This window comes from Balaenoptera borealis, assembly GCF_965194805.1.
Source record: "Balaenoptera borealis genome assembly, chromosome: 9".
NCBI lineage: Eukaryota > Metazoa > Chordata > Mammalia > Artiodactyla > Balaenopteridae > Balaenoptera > Balaenoptera borealis.
In genome coordinates this window covers 44,777,062-44,792,451 of record NC_138873.1, presented here as the reverse complement: position 1 = coordinate 44,792,451, position 15,390 = coordinate 44,777,062, and the positions used below count along the sequence as shown (strand labels likewise).

General features: G+C 37.2%; 1 protein-coding gene across 2 annotated transcripts in view; it reads right to left on the bottom strand.

The window, feature by feature from the left end:
- The window catches only part of FRK (fyn related Src family tyrosine kinase), a 97,352-nt gene that overhangs the window by 38,821 nt on the left and 43,141 nt on the right, over positions 1–15,390 (bottom strand). The gene's annotated exons all lie outside the window — the stretch shown is intronic.

Genomic DNA, 15,390 nt, shown 5'->3' with positions numbered 1-15,390 from the left:
TAAAAAAGAGAGAGATATAAACTTTAATTAACCAGTCAACATTCATTTTTTTTAAGGAGCAAGAAGTTTGGCAAGAAAGTTCCAATATCAGAAGGGCTTATACTCTTTAGTGAAACTGTAACAGGTATAAATGGTAGTTTTTGATACTTGACATGATTTTTCTGGATGTCTGCAACACTCACCAGGAGTCTTTAATATATTACAAAATAGGAATTTGGCTGATGCCTCTGCTACCACATGTCTTCTCACACCTGCATTCTGTCTGAGAAACCCTGTGTTCTCCTGTCAAATCCAAAGCTTCTAGGGCGGGCCCACCACACGGTAAGTTTGCCGTGTTCCACGCTCTAAAACTATTCACATCACCATCAGACTGTCCCACTGCCTCTCCTAACACCTTCTAGGTGTTAGGAGGCAAACATTCCAATCCAGGGATTCATATATTTCACATCAAAGTGTGAACAGTAAAAATGTAGTTCTCTGGGTTTTAATTCCCATCTTTCTCCCCTCCATCACTGCCCAACCCCCCGCCCCCCATAATATAAGATGATTTTGCATGTTTAAAAGGAAATTTTCATCAGTGGAGAGATTATGTGAAAAAGATTTCTGCCTGGGATGTATCTTCTTAGTGTCCCCTCCACTTCTCATCTTTACACTCTTATCCTTAACACTCCAGAACTACAAGAGTCAGTAAATGTGAATGTAATCAACCCCAACAAAGAATTACGGATTTTAATATCAGAACCAGTTTAAAACATATATCAAGTCAGCAGACACTAATGTGATAATAAGAGGAAACTGAGACAGTCAGCTTTGCGTTAATGACCTTTCACTATAGGGTCAAAATGTCGATCTTTATCATTAAAGACTTCAGGTAAAACATTTATCTTTCTAGGCATCATCTTTAAAAATGTAAACACTCAAAGAGAAGAAATGTAGGCTTGAGGGAAGAAATACAGGTCAGGTGAGAAACTGCAGGCTGGGAGAGGTCCTCAAAAATTGGTTCCAATTGGTTTGACAGGTCATGGGTATTGGGGAATATGAGTGCACTAAGGGTGACACAATTGAAAGGAAGAGGGGAAGAAATTGAAAAAAAAGAGACATTAAAATATAATTACCTTCTAACAAAAGTAAGATGTTTGTTTACCATTTTCCCAATCATCAAATTGCAAATTACACAATATTAACTATATTAGCCAGGAAATGCCAGATTATGTTGGAACAATGAACAACTCCAAAAATCTCAGTGGTTTAAGACAATAAAGATTTGTTTTTCACTCAACTGCACGTCCACTGAAGGTCATCTGTGCTATGTCCATCCCTATGTCCACCAAAGAATTTCCATCTCCATGCTTCCACGACTGACTAGGCAGGCTGGATTGGAAAACGTGGCAAATCACAGGCTGGTTCCTGGAGCTTCTATTTAAACCTTCTGCTCAAGAATGAGCCCACTGAGAAATAAGTTGTATGTTCATACTAAATTCAAAGAGAGTAGAAAATGCAATCCTACTATTTCCCTGAAGGCAGAAAACTGGAAACATTTGGTAGACTACACTAATGACTACCATATTGATTCAATATCAGGAACCAAATTAATGTCCATAGGCTATTGTTTGTCCAAATGAAATTTTAAAAGGCTTGGAAACATTCCAAGGTGGCCATGGAATGAATTCACAGAAAAATAGAAACGTATGTTTTCCACTATTGCAGAAATAAGTAAATATCAATAGAATAATGGAACATAATAAAAAACTCAAACAGACCCAAACATACAAATTAGTGATGAAAGGATGGATTAGTCAATAAATGATGCTGGTACCATTCATAATCCATATAAAAAAATTAATTGCTGCTACCTATAGCATACACAACAATTTTACAGAGATTAAAAACCTAATGTAAAAGGCACATTCTAAAACTTTCTGAGACTATTGGACTAAGGAAGTTTTCTTCCACAATACAAAAAGAAAAAGAAGACATACAAGCCTTAAGGGAAAAGATTAATAAGATTTATTATACCACAATTAAAAACTTGCAACACCAAGATTACCATGAAATAAAATTAAACTATAAGCCACAGACCTGGAGGAGTCTTTGCAGAGTTATTTGCAGAGCATATAAACAAGAATAAGATTAGTATTCAGGGGGCTTCCCTGGTGGCGCAGTGGTTGAGAATCTGCCTGCCAATGCAGGGCACACGGGTTCGAGCCCTGGTCTGGGAGGATCCCCCATGACGCGGAGCAACTGGGCCCGTGAGCCACAATCCCTGAGCCTGCGCATCTGGAGCCTGTGCTCCGCAGCAAGAGAGGCCGCGATAATGAGAGGCCCACGCACCGTGATGAAGAGCGGCCCCCACATGCCGCAACTAGAGAAAGCCCTTGCACAGAAACGAAGACCCAACACAGCTATAAATAAAAATAAAATAAATAAACCCAAAAAGTTAAAAAAAAAAAGATTAGTATTCAGGTTATATAGAGACCTATAATCACTAAAAACAAAAGACAACACAGTAGAAAAACTGACACAGTATTTAACTGGATAGATCACAGAAAAGAAAAACCCAATAACTAATAAAAATAAGGAAAGAAGTACAGCCTCTGTCTATTGCCAGTAATTAGGAATATTAAGAATATTAAATATAAAAAAATGAAATGCACTTTCACACTTTCCAGGCTGGACAAAATTTAAAACTCTCACATTCAGGCACTGGGAAAAACGTGAAACAAGAACCTTTATATAATACTAGTGGCAACGTAATTTGGTACAACTAATTCAGAGAACATTTGGCAATATCTAGTAAAGGTGAATATTTGTATGCTACTTAATTTCACTTCTAGATTGTATACTCTGTGTGCTCAAGGAAATATACCACAAGCACATTCACTGAAGAATTCTAGCATGGAAAATTGGAAACAACCTAAATGCCCACCGTAGGGGAATAAATAAACTTAATTATGGATATAAAATGGAATACTATATGGCAGTTAAAGCAAATAAATTGTTGAGGGACAAAAGGAAGTTGAAGAATGATATATACCTTTATAATACTATTTATATAAAGTTTAAACAAACACATTAAAAACATTAGATATTTTTATGGATAGCATGCTTAGTGAAAGCTAATAGTTAAAGTACTCAGGCAATTTTTTTTTAGACTCCATTTCCAGCAATGGCAAAATTTCTTCACACAAATATTTCAAGCAAAGAAGCAACATGGATCAAATATACTTATCAACCCCATGCATTTTCCTGATTTCTAGTGCATTAATTATGCAGCAACATTAAAATGTTTGGTCCAAATATAAATATGTAAACCTTTACAAGAATTACAATTTATCTAACAGATTAAATTCTTAGAAGTACAATTATATCTCCTATATCTCATTATTCTAAAGAATAAATACTCCATTACATAAGCTTTACATACATACATTACATTTGTATTTTGGATAATCAAGTTTATAAAATGATGTCTTTTCTCTGCTTAATATATGTATAAGCAAGCAGGTTTTGTAAATCAAATGATTAAAGATATAGTAATTTTACTACATTTGTAGAGAGGAACTGTGTGGTGAATTTTTTTTAATTCTTTTTTGTCTCACCAATTCTGGATTCTTTTTTTTTTTTTAATTTTTTAATTTAATTTTATTTATTTTTTTATATAGCAGGTTCTTATTAGTCATCCATTTTATACACATCAGTGTATACATGTCAATCCCAATCGCCCAATTCATCACACCACCACACCCACCCCCCCAAATTCTGGATTCTTGTACAATCACTTTACAAGGCACATCACACCAGTAATGAATTGAAAATAACAATGAAATACATGTAACTATTTGACTGGATGCATCAGCTCACTTAATACCTGGAATTCTACTTGGCTGAGCTACCATCAAGAAGTGAAGAAAATAAATAATTGTTTTCTGGATGTAGTGGCATTATAATGCCATCTTTCATACTCAAAGATGATGCGTCTGCTATAGATTGTGATCGCTAGAGCATGTGCTGCTGTACAGACTAATGAGCAACCGATAGTTCGTTCTACCCTCTGCACAGGTGAAAATTGTTCCTTACTTTGTGGTCTGAGCCGTGGGCAGAACTGTCATTCTCCTCAGTTCTGCCTTTAGAGCCCCTGCTGGTGCCACTCTGGAAGGGCACATACACCCCAGGCCTCGCTGTCCACCACAGCCATTTTCAACGCTCTCTTTAAACTGTAGTTCTTATGTGCAGTAAACACTGAGTGCTGAGAAGAGATCAGGATATCCTAGGTGGTAGAAAGCATCAGGGGAGAGTCTTATAGATCGTGAACCTCGAAATGTGGATCAGCATCAGCATCACACAGAAGCTTGTTGGAAATCTGCAGGCTTCACGTCATACCTACTGAATCAGAAACTCTGAAGCTGGGGCCCGGAAATCTGGGTTTTAATAATTAGTCCCCCAGTAAATCCTATGCACACTAAAGATTGAGCACTACTGAGGTACAGAAATAGTAAAGAAGTTGGAAATTTACACAAGACATCTGAAAATAAGTTAGCTTTGGCACTTATGTGTAAAAATTATCCAATAAAATGATACTACACACACCCACACATACACATTTTATTGATATTTAATGAAAATAATCTTTATTACTATGCCATACTGCCATGAAAGAGATCTTGCTTAAGAATAACCAAAAAGGAGAGGAGATCCATAATAACCTATAATCTTGGAGAAAAATGCTTCAGTTAGATGAAAATGGAGCAAAAAGTACACTGCCTGTTTTAGATGATAGGAGTATGTAATTGAAATCTAAGATTCATTCTGCAAACATTTGAGTGTCTATTGTGTGTAAATTCTGTAGCATGGACATAGAAAGATCTGCAAGACATACTGCTGAATGAAAAAGGGTAAATTGCAGAGTACTAGGAATATTATAGTTTTATTTATATTTTAAAAACCAACAAACCAAAAATTATATGTGCTTACTTCTCTGGAGATTAGGGAGAGATGACAAAATAGATGACAAAAGACTTTCACTTTTTACTCTGCATTCTTCTCTATAATTGGATGTTTACGATAAGATGTAGTTATATCATTTCACAATTTATTTATACACAAAAAAATGAAAGAAGTCAATCAGGTATATGCTACAAAAACCTACATGTCATAAAGATCTGGACTAGAGATTTTGGCAGTTAGAATTGATAGTTACAAGAAAAATCTCAAAGGAATATGGGATGGGTGATTATAGATGAGCAGTGAAACAGATGGAAGATCACACATGACACCAGGGTTTCAAATCTGCATGACTGGAGGACAATGTACTCAGCAGCGCATCAGAAGGCAGACTGTAATAACAAGTAAGAGCTACAGCAACTCCCTGGGAAAGTTATGCCTGGATTTCCTCATTTGTAAGTGGGACTAATAATCATTACCCTGTAGGCTTGTTTTGAGATGAAGAAAAATAACGTGTGTAAAGTGCTTGATGCCAGGCCACATTCATGCTTAATAAATAGCACCTATTTTAAGATAACTGATTTAAGGGAGAAATTATACATTTGGTTTTAGACATGATGGATTTGAGGTAAAGATAGAACATGAGTGAATATGTGAACATGATCTCACTTCTCTAACTGTATTTGTACTAACTTTGTCGTTCTGCCTGCCCAGTCTTGACTAGGTCATGCTGCCACCAGGTGGCAGTAGACCATTTTACTAAACCAAAAAGGCTAACGAAAGCTATATGGTGATTAACTGGACTTTATTTTACAAAAAAAGGCACAATGCGTCTTTCAAAAACAAAAAATCGAAATTTATGCAGTGTTACTGAACATCAACATTTAAATAATATAGATCCACCAGAGGGCAAACAGCAGAAGCAAGAAGAACTACAATCCTGCAGCCTGTGGAACAAAAACCACATTCACAGAAAGATAGACAAGATGAAAAGGCAGAGGGCTTTGTACCAAATGAAGGAACAAGATAAAACCCCAAAAAACAAGTAAATGAGGTGGACATAGGCAACCTTCCAGAAAAACAATTCAGAATAATGATAGTGAAGATGATCCAGGACCTCGGAAAAAGAATGGAGGCAAAGATCGAGAAGATGCGAGAAATGTTTAACAAAGATCTAGAAGAATTAAAGAACAAATAGAGATGAACAATACAATAACTGAAATGAAAAATACACTAGAAGGAATCAATAGCAGAATAACTGAGGCAGAAGAAAGGAAGTGACCTGGAAGACAGAATGGTGTAATTCACTGCTGCAGAACAGAATAAAGAAAAAAGTATGAAAAGAAATAAAGACAGCCTAAGAGACCTCTGGGACAACATTAAACGCAATAACATTCGCATTATAGGGGTTCCAGAAGGAGAAGAGAGAGAGAAAGGACCCGAGAAAATATTTGAAGAGATTATAGTTGAAAACTTCCCTAACATGGGAAAGGAAATAGCCACCCAAGTCCAGGAAGCGCAGAGGGTCCCATACAGGATAAACCCAAGGAGAAACATGCCGAGACACATAGTAATCAAATTGGCAAAAATTAAAGACAAAGAAAAATTATTGAAAGCAGCAAGGGAAAAACGATAAATAACATACAAGGGAACTCCCATAAGGTTAACAGCTGATTTCTCAGCAGAAACTCTACAAGCCAGAAGGGAGTGGCATGATATACTTAAAGTGATGAAAGGGAAGAACCTACAACAAAGATTATTCTACCTGGCAAGGATCTCATTCAGATTCGATGGAGAAATCAAAAGCTTTACAGACAAGCAAAAGTTAAGAGAATTGAGCATCACCAAACCAGCTCTACAACAAATGCTAAAGGAACTTCTCTAAATGAGAAACACAAGAGAAGAGAAGGACCTACAAAAACAAACCCAAAACAAGTAAGAAAACGGTAATAGGAACATACATATCGATAATTACCTTAAACGTGAATGGATTAAATGCTCCAACCAAAAGACACAGGCTTGCTGAATGGATACAAAAACAAGACTCATATATATGCTGTCTACAAGAGACACAATTCAGACCTAGGGACACATACAGACTGAAAGCGAGGGGACGGAAAAAGATATTCCATGCAAATGGAAATCAAAAGAAAGCTGGAATAGCAATGCTCATATCAGATAAAATAGACTTTAAAATAAAGAATGTTACAAGAGACAAGGAAGGACACTACATAATGATCAAGGGATCAATCCAAGAAGAAGATATAACAATTATAAATATATATGCACCCAACATAGGAGCACCTCAATACATAAGGCAACTGCTAACAGCTATAAAAGAGGAAATCGACAGTAACACAATAATAGTGGGTGACTTTAACACCTCACTTACACCAATGGACAGATCATCCAAACAGAAGATTAATAAGGAAACACAAGCTTTAAATGACACAACAGACCAGATAGATTTAATTGATATTTATAGGACATTCCATCCAAAAACAGCAGATTACACTTTCTTCTCAAGTGTGCATGGAACATTCTCCAGGATAGATCACATCTTGGGTCACAAATCAAGCCTCAGTAAATTTAAGAAAATTGAAACCTTACCAAGCATCTTTTCTGACCACAACGCTATGAGATTAGAAATGAATTACAGGGGAAAAAATGTAAAAAATACAAACACATGGAGGCCAAACAATACGTTACTAAATAACCAAGAGATCACTGAAGAAACCAGAGAGGAAATCAAGAAATACCTAGAGACAAATGACAATGAAAACACAATGATCCAAAACCTATGGGATGCAGCAAAAGCAGTTCTAAGAGGGAAGTTGATAGCTATACAAACCTATCTCAAGAAATAAGAAAAACTCAAATAAACAATCTAACCTTACACCTAAAGGAACTAGAGAAAGAAGAACAAACAAAACCCAAAGTGAGCAGAAGGAAAGAAATCATAAAGATCAGAGCAGAAACAAATGAAATAGAAACAAAGAAAACAATAGCAAAGATCAATAAAACTAAAAGTTGGTTCTTTGAGAAGATAAACAAAATTGATAAGCCATTAGCCAGACTCATCAAGAAAAAGAGGGAGAGGACTCAAATCAATAAAATCAGAAATGAAAAAGGAGAAGTTACAACAGACACCGCAGAAATACAAAGCATCCTAAGAGACTACTACAAGCAACTTTATGCCAATAAAATGGACAACCTGGAAGAAATGGACAAATTCTTAGAGAGGTATAACCTTCCAAGGCTGAACCAGGAAGAAATAGAAAATATGATCAGACCAATCACAAGTAATGAAATTGAAACTGTGATTAAAAATCTTCCAACAAACAAAAGTCCAGGACCAGATGGCTTCACAGGTGAATTCTATCAAACATTTAGAGAAGAGTTAACACCTATCCTTCTCAAACTCTTCCAAAAAATTGCTGAGGAAGGAACACTCCCAGACTCATTCTATGAGGCCACCATCACCCTGATACCAAAACCAGAGAAAGATACTACAAAAAAAGAAAATAATAGACCAATATCACTGATTAATATAGATGCAAAAATCCTTAACAAAATACTAGCAAACAGAATCCAACAACACATTAAAAGGATCATACACCATGATCAAGTGGGATTTACCCCAGGAATGCAAGGATTCTTCAATATACGCAAATCAATGTGATACACCATATTAACAAACTGAAGAATAAAAACCATATGATCATCTCAATAGATGCAGAAAAAGCTTCTAACAAAATTCAACACCCATTTATGATAAAAACTCTCCAGAAAGTGGGCATAGAGGGAACCTACCTCAACATAATAAAGGCCGTATATGACAAACCCACAGCAAACATCATTCTCAATGGTGAAAAACTGAAAGCATTTCTTCTAAGATCAGGAACAAGACAAGGATATCCACCCTCACCACTATTATTCAACATAGTTTTGAAAGTCCTAGCCACGGCAATCAGAGAAGAAAAAGAAATTAAAGGAATACAAATTGGAAAAGAAGAAGTAAAACTGTCACTGTTTGCAGATGACATGATACTATACATAGAGAATCCTAAAGATGCCCCCAGAAAACTACTAGAGCTAATCAATGAATTTGGTAAAGTTGCAGGATACAAAATTAATGCACAGAAATCTCTTGCATTCCTATACACTAATGATGAAAAATCTGAAAGAGAAATTAAGGAAACACTCCCATTTACCATTGCAACAAAAAGAATAAAATACCTAGGAATAAACCTACCTAGGGAGACAAAAGACCTGTATGCAGAAAACTATAAGATACCGATGAAAGAAATTAAAGATGATACCAACAGATGGAGAGATATACCATGTTCTTGGATTGGAAGAATCAATATTGTGAAAATGACTATACTACCCAAAGCAATCTACAGATTCAATGCAATCTCTATCAAATTACCAATGGCATTTTTTACAGAACTAGAACAAAAAATCTTAAAATTTGTATGGAGACACAAAAGACCCCGAATAGCCAAAGCAGTCTTGAGGGAAAAAAACGGAGCTGGAGGAATCAGACTCCCTGACTTCAGACTATACTACAAAGCTATAATAATCAAGACAATATGGTACTGGCACAAAAACAGAAACATAGATCAATGGAACAAGATAGAAAGCCCAGAGATAAACCCACGCACCTATGGTCAACTAATCTATGACAAAGGAGGCAAGGATATACAATGGAGAAAAGACAGTCTCTTCAATAAGTGGTGCTAGGAAAACTGGACAGCTACACATAAAAGAATGAAATTAGAACACTCCCTAACACCAAACACAAAAATAAACTCAAAATGGATTAGAGACCTAAATGTAAGACTGCACACTATAAAACTCCTAGAGGAAAACATAGGAAGAACACTCTTTGACATAAATCACAGCAAGATCTTTTTTGATCCACCTCCTAGAATAATGGAAATAAAAACAAAAATAAACAAATGGGACCTAATGAAACTTCAAAGCTTTTGCACAGCAAAGGAAACCATAAGCAAGACGAAAAGACGACCCTCAGAATGGGACAAAATATTTGCAAACGAATCAACGGACAAAGGATTAATCTCCAAAATATATAAACAGCTCATGCAGCTCAATATTAAAAAAACAAACAACCCAATCCAAAAATGGGCAGAAGACCTAAATAGACATTTCTCCAAAGAAGACATACAGATGGCCACGAAGCACGTGAATAGCTGCTCAACATCACTAATTATTAGAGAAATGCAAATCAAAACTACAATGAGGTATCGCCTCACACTAGTTAGAATGGGCATCATCAGAAAATCTACAAACAACAAATGCTGGAGAGGGTGTGGAGAAAAGGGAACCCTCTTGCACTGTTGGTGGGAATGTAAATTGATACAGCCACTATGGAGAACAGTATGGAGGTTCCTTAAAAAACTAAAAATAGAATTACCCTGTGACCCAGCAATCCCACTACTGGGCATATACCCAGAGAAAACCATAATTCAAAAAGACACATGCACCCCAATGTTCACTGCAGCACTATTTACAATAGCCAGATCATGGAAGCAACCTACATGCCCATCGACAGACGAATGGATAAAGAAGACGTCATACATATATACAATGGAGTATTACTTAGCCATAAAAAGGAACGAAATTGGGTCATTTGTACAGACGTGGATGGATCTAGAGACTGTCATACAGAGTGAAGTAAGTCAGAAAGAGAAAAACAAATATTGTATATTAACGCATATATGTGGAACCTAGAAAATGGTACAGATGAACCGGTTTGCAGGGCAGAAATTGAGACACAGATGTAGAGAACAAACCTATGGACACCAAGGTGGGAAAGCGGCAGGGGGTGGGGACGGTGGTGGGATGAATTGGGAGATGGGGATTGACATGTATACACTGATGTGCATAAAACTGATAACTAATAAAGACCTGCTGTATAAAAAAATTAATTAATTAAAAGAAGAAAAGCAGGATGTGTTTATACACACTCTTGAATATTTATAAAATATTTGTGGAATGTTACCCAACACTGTTTTGTACAGTTTTTTTTTTGATTGTGTGTATGTATTACATTTTTCCTTAAGAAAAAAAAAGCATTTAAATAATATAGATATCAATCAAAATTGAGGGAAATCAACCTGTTAATAGATGTGGTATCTCCATGAATGTTTCCTCATTTCATTTACTAAAGTCTTATTCTATCCACTCTGCTGCCTCACTGACTGGCATGAAGTAGGACACTCATAATTCCAATCAGATGGAGGTAAATTCCTCCTACATTTTTTAAAAGGGAAAACCCATCCTCAGTAACTGCTGGCTAAGGTTTACAAAATTTAACAAACAATTTCTTTCCCCAATGTCTCCCTAAAATCCAAGACAGCTGACCTTAAACCACAGTAGACAGACCCTAAAAATATAAACTCCTAAAACCAGTCCCAGAAAAACACATGGATCTTCCCAGAAACGGCAAAAGGGAAAGTGGGTAGATCAACTTGACACATAGCCAACCCCGGGAAAGTACCCTGGGTGCCTCCCCTGGTGGAATGCAGGCTAGGGGTGTTTTTATTGTTGTCATCACAGTTACACACGTTATCAGGGATAAACCCACCTATTGTCCTCACCAGTGTGGTTTGGGAGAATCAGTGACACTAACATTTCTGCAAAATAACTACAGTTTGCAGGGTACACTCATAATCACATTTAGCCATTTATGGTACCTAAATGTAAGGCTTGGAGTCATGACCCCTTGAGCTATGGAAGTTCTATATGGCTCGCCTGCATTGATCTGTGTTTCAGCAACATTGCCAGGAAAGCCTCTACTGAAGTTCCTTACGGTCCAGGTAATCATGTCCCTTCCCCTCTATAAAAATCTCCTTAGGCTCAGCATCCCCCTTGGCTTGCAGTCAATGAACCCTGTCACTTTTCCCCGCTCCCCTACCATGATAAGGACAAAATAATAATAATAATAATACTGCTCCGTGTATTTTCTTATTCTTTCCTTCCTTTCCGTTTCCCCCACCACAAACTTTGTCCGATGCATCATCACCATTTGGACTTTGGTAATATTTTACTATCTCTTACCTTTAATCTTAACAGCTTCCACTTCCAGATCACACACAAGGAGCCAGGCACTGTTGCTACAAGTTGTATGTGCATCACCTCAGTCTCTCTCCCCCTTGCTTACACCACCACCACTAGATTAATCATCTGAAAATATGACCTGCTACATCTCACTGGTTCATACACATTAAAAAAGTTTTAAGGGTTCCCTTTGCTTATGGATGAAAACCCTTATTAACCTGGAATTCCAAGCCCACCTCCATCTAGACGCCAGCCATTTCTTCAATCTTATCTTCCCTACATCAACTGTGCTCCAGCTAAACACATCCCCTCACCGCTGTTGGTGGTAGCATTACTTAAACCTGCCTACCCACAATTCCCACAGTTCTCAGCCTCTACCCGTCTGGTTTGGAGTGCAGCACACAAAAGCTAGTGCTGCACAGTTTTACTTTTTATTTTTAGATTATTCCCTGTGTTCACTTGAGGCTGCAGACTTCCCTGGCACAGAGACTGAGTCTGATAACACCACATATGTCTTTTGGAGCAGTTAAATAAATACTTGTTGATGAACAGTTAACACATTGTACCTCAATGTGGGCATCTTATATAGTCTTTTGGTTTATACTGAATGTTGGACTTTAGATAACACCTGTGTTTTCATGTAATCTTTTATCTGTGCTTGCCACAGAGCGTGGAGGGTAAAGCACTTAAGAGAGAAGCCTTACCTGCTCTGGGCCAGTTGCAGCACAGATTCGAATGTTAATTGGCCTCAAACCACGGATACCAATCTGACCACTCTCTTCTCCCAAAGAGGAAAAACACTTCCACATGAATGTAGAGCCCAAAAATGAGGCTGACTCTTCTGTTCTCCAAAACACGAGCATGTCAGGGCTGCACACATGGAAACTGTGCGTGATAAAATGACAATGTCGGGCTTCCCTGGTGGCGCAGTGGTTGAGAGTCTGCCTGCCAATGCAGGGCACACGGGTTCGAGCCCTGGTCTGGGAAGATCCCACATGCCGCGGAGCAACTGGGCCCGTGAGCCACAACTACTGAGCCTGCGCGTCTGGAGCCTGTGCTCCGCAACAAGAGAGGCCGCGATAGTGAGAGGCCCGCGCACCGCGATGAAGAGTGGCCCCCGCTTGTCGCAACTAGAGAAAGCCCTCTCACAGAAACGAAGACCCAACACAGCCATAAATAAATGAATGAATGAATGAATGACAATGTCACAGCCAGTATCTGAAGTACGACTTGCAGTCACAGAGAAACCAGGAAATTCCTTGCGTGGGTCATTCGATAAAGCTATTTTGTTGCTATTATTCACCTTTATAGTCATCACAAAAGGGGACTTTTGAAGGAATTTTCTTAGGGAGGAAGTAAGGTGAACTAATTGGTACTTTCCCCACTGAGGAAGGTGTGTACCGTGTGTTTATGAAAGAATCTGATTGTAACCTGACTCCACTTCCCTGAGTCTAGTCATCAAAAGTATGCAATTCCTCACAAAAAGTTTACAGAGAATACAGCGAAGTTCAGATGGGCATTTAATCTCAAGGCAGTGTTTTTGCTTCACAACAATTCCCGACTGTGTAAAAGGAAATAAAAGCTAATACTGATGTCTCTTTTAAAATAAAAAACAAGATGTGCACATATATTATGGTATTTCCAATCATCAAGCCTGAGATAAAAGTGTAAATTTAAATCTGTCTGCTTTGTTTTTGTACATTTGTGATAATGTTTGTCCTAGAAACTAGAGGAATATGGGTTAGAGTTGAAAGCATTAACCATTAAAGAGTTTCTATCTTTGTCCCATCCAAAGAAAGTATATGCAGTTGATTTTATAATTCCTAGGGAAATGCTTTACTTCACAAAACACCACAAATGTTCATTCGGATTCCTTATATCAATAAGCTTTGGGGTAGTAGCACTTCTTTTTAATAGTTATATGGGTCACCAATTTCAGAGTGACAGCCTCACTTAGTTTCCTACCAAAAAAATAGTTATCTACTTTCATGAATCATTTCCTTTCTCACTCCAAGACAAAAATAAAATGAACTTTTAAATTCACTTAACTTTAAAGAATTTTAATTTCTGGTGTCATGAATGATATTATCTCATCCCACTTTATTTAAGCCGCTGAGTATCCTTTAAAAAGCTACAAAATAACTTGTTCTTTGGGAACTACTTTCATGGAATAAACAAGACCAAACATTTGACTCTAATCAGCTGGTAGTCCCTGTGTGCACCTGCTCTGGATGGGTTAATAATGATATGCTTTGGACTTGCAGCCCAGTCTGCATTTACTGGATACAGGTTTCTCATACAAAAAGAAAAAATGAGGAGTATCTGTCTTCTTTTTTGCCAATATTGGAGGTGATATTCAAAGTATTTTATGACTGATACAGCACAGGTACCCACTATTAGGACAGACACCAGCAAAAGCAGAGGCTCACTTCCACGTTTCAGCCGTGGTACTTATCATTTTAACACTAAAGGATGCACTGTGCCATCCCTTACTTTCATTAAATCCTTTATCCAAATAAAAGATAGTAAACATCTTTAAAATATCTTAACCTTCTTATTACCCTACAGGGTAATATTGATATAATTTTCTATGTGCTTTATAAGCTGAAATATATCAGTAATATTTACTTCATAATAACTATATGGAGAACAGGTGAAAAAGCAAAAGAGGAAAAGAAGGGTGTATTTCCTTTCCTTTGAGAATCTTAGAGTATCGAGGGAGGGATAAAAGACGTTTTTGACTGAGTAATAACTCAAAAAAGAAAGTGATAAAACAAAAAGAACATTTAATCACCAAGGGTGTACCACCAGAGATATGAACAACTAACAGTGAGTCAACGATGGAAGCCTTCTTAAAGAAAATACGCTTCAAGTGTATTTTCTTAAGTGAATACGGATTTGGAAAAGATGAGAAATCGGAAGAAATGAAGGGCAAGGGCATGTGCACAAGTAAAGAACCAACAAGGTGTCTGTGAGCAGATAGGTTTGGTGGGCAACACCGGGGGAGAAGGGTCCATTAAAGGAAGAAACAAGAAAACCATTTCTTTGATGTTTATAGGTAATTCCATGTGGAAACTATTAACTCCATGGAAGAAGTAGATCTTCAGCAAAATTCAAAAAGTTCATTAGGAGGATAAGATATTGCATTTAAGATTTAGCATGGTAGAGAATATTAAGTTTGGGACACACCAGCAAAAATGATAGAAAATTTTGACTTGTTCTTTAAAAATTATTTAAACAATAAATTTAAGAGATGACAGTATGGAGGGTGGGAACAAGGAAGAATTCTTCTGTGGGAGGAACACAGGAGAGTTGGTCAGAAGTTTAGAGCTGGAAAGAAATTTTTATCTGGGCTCACGGGTA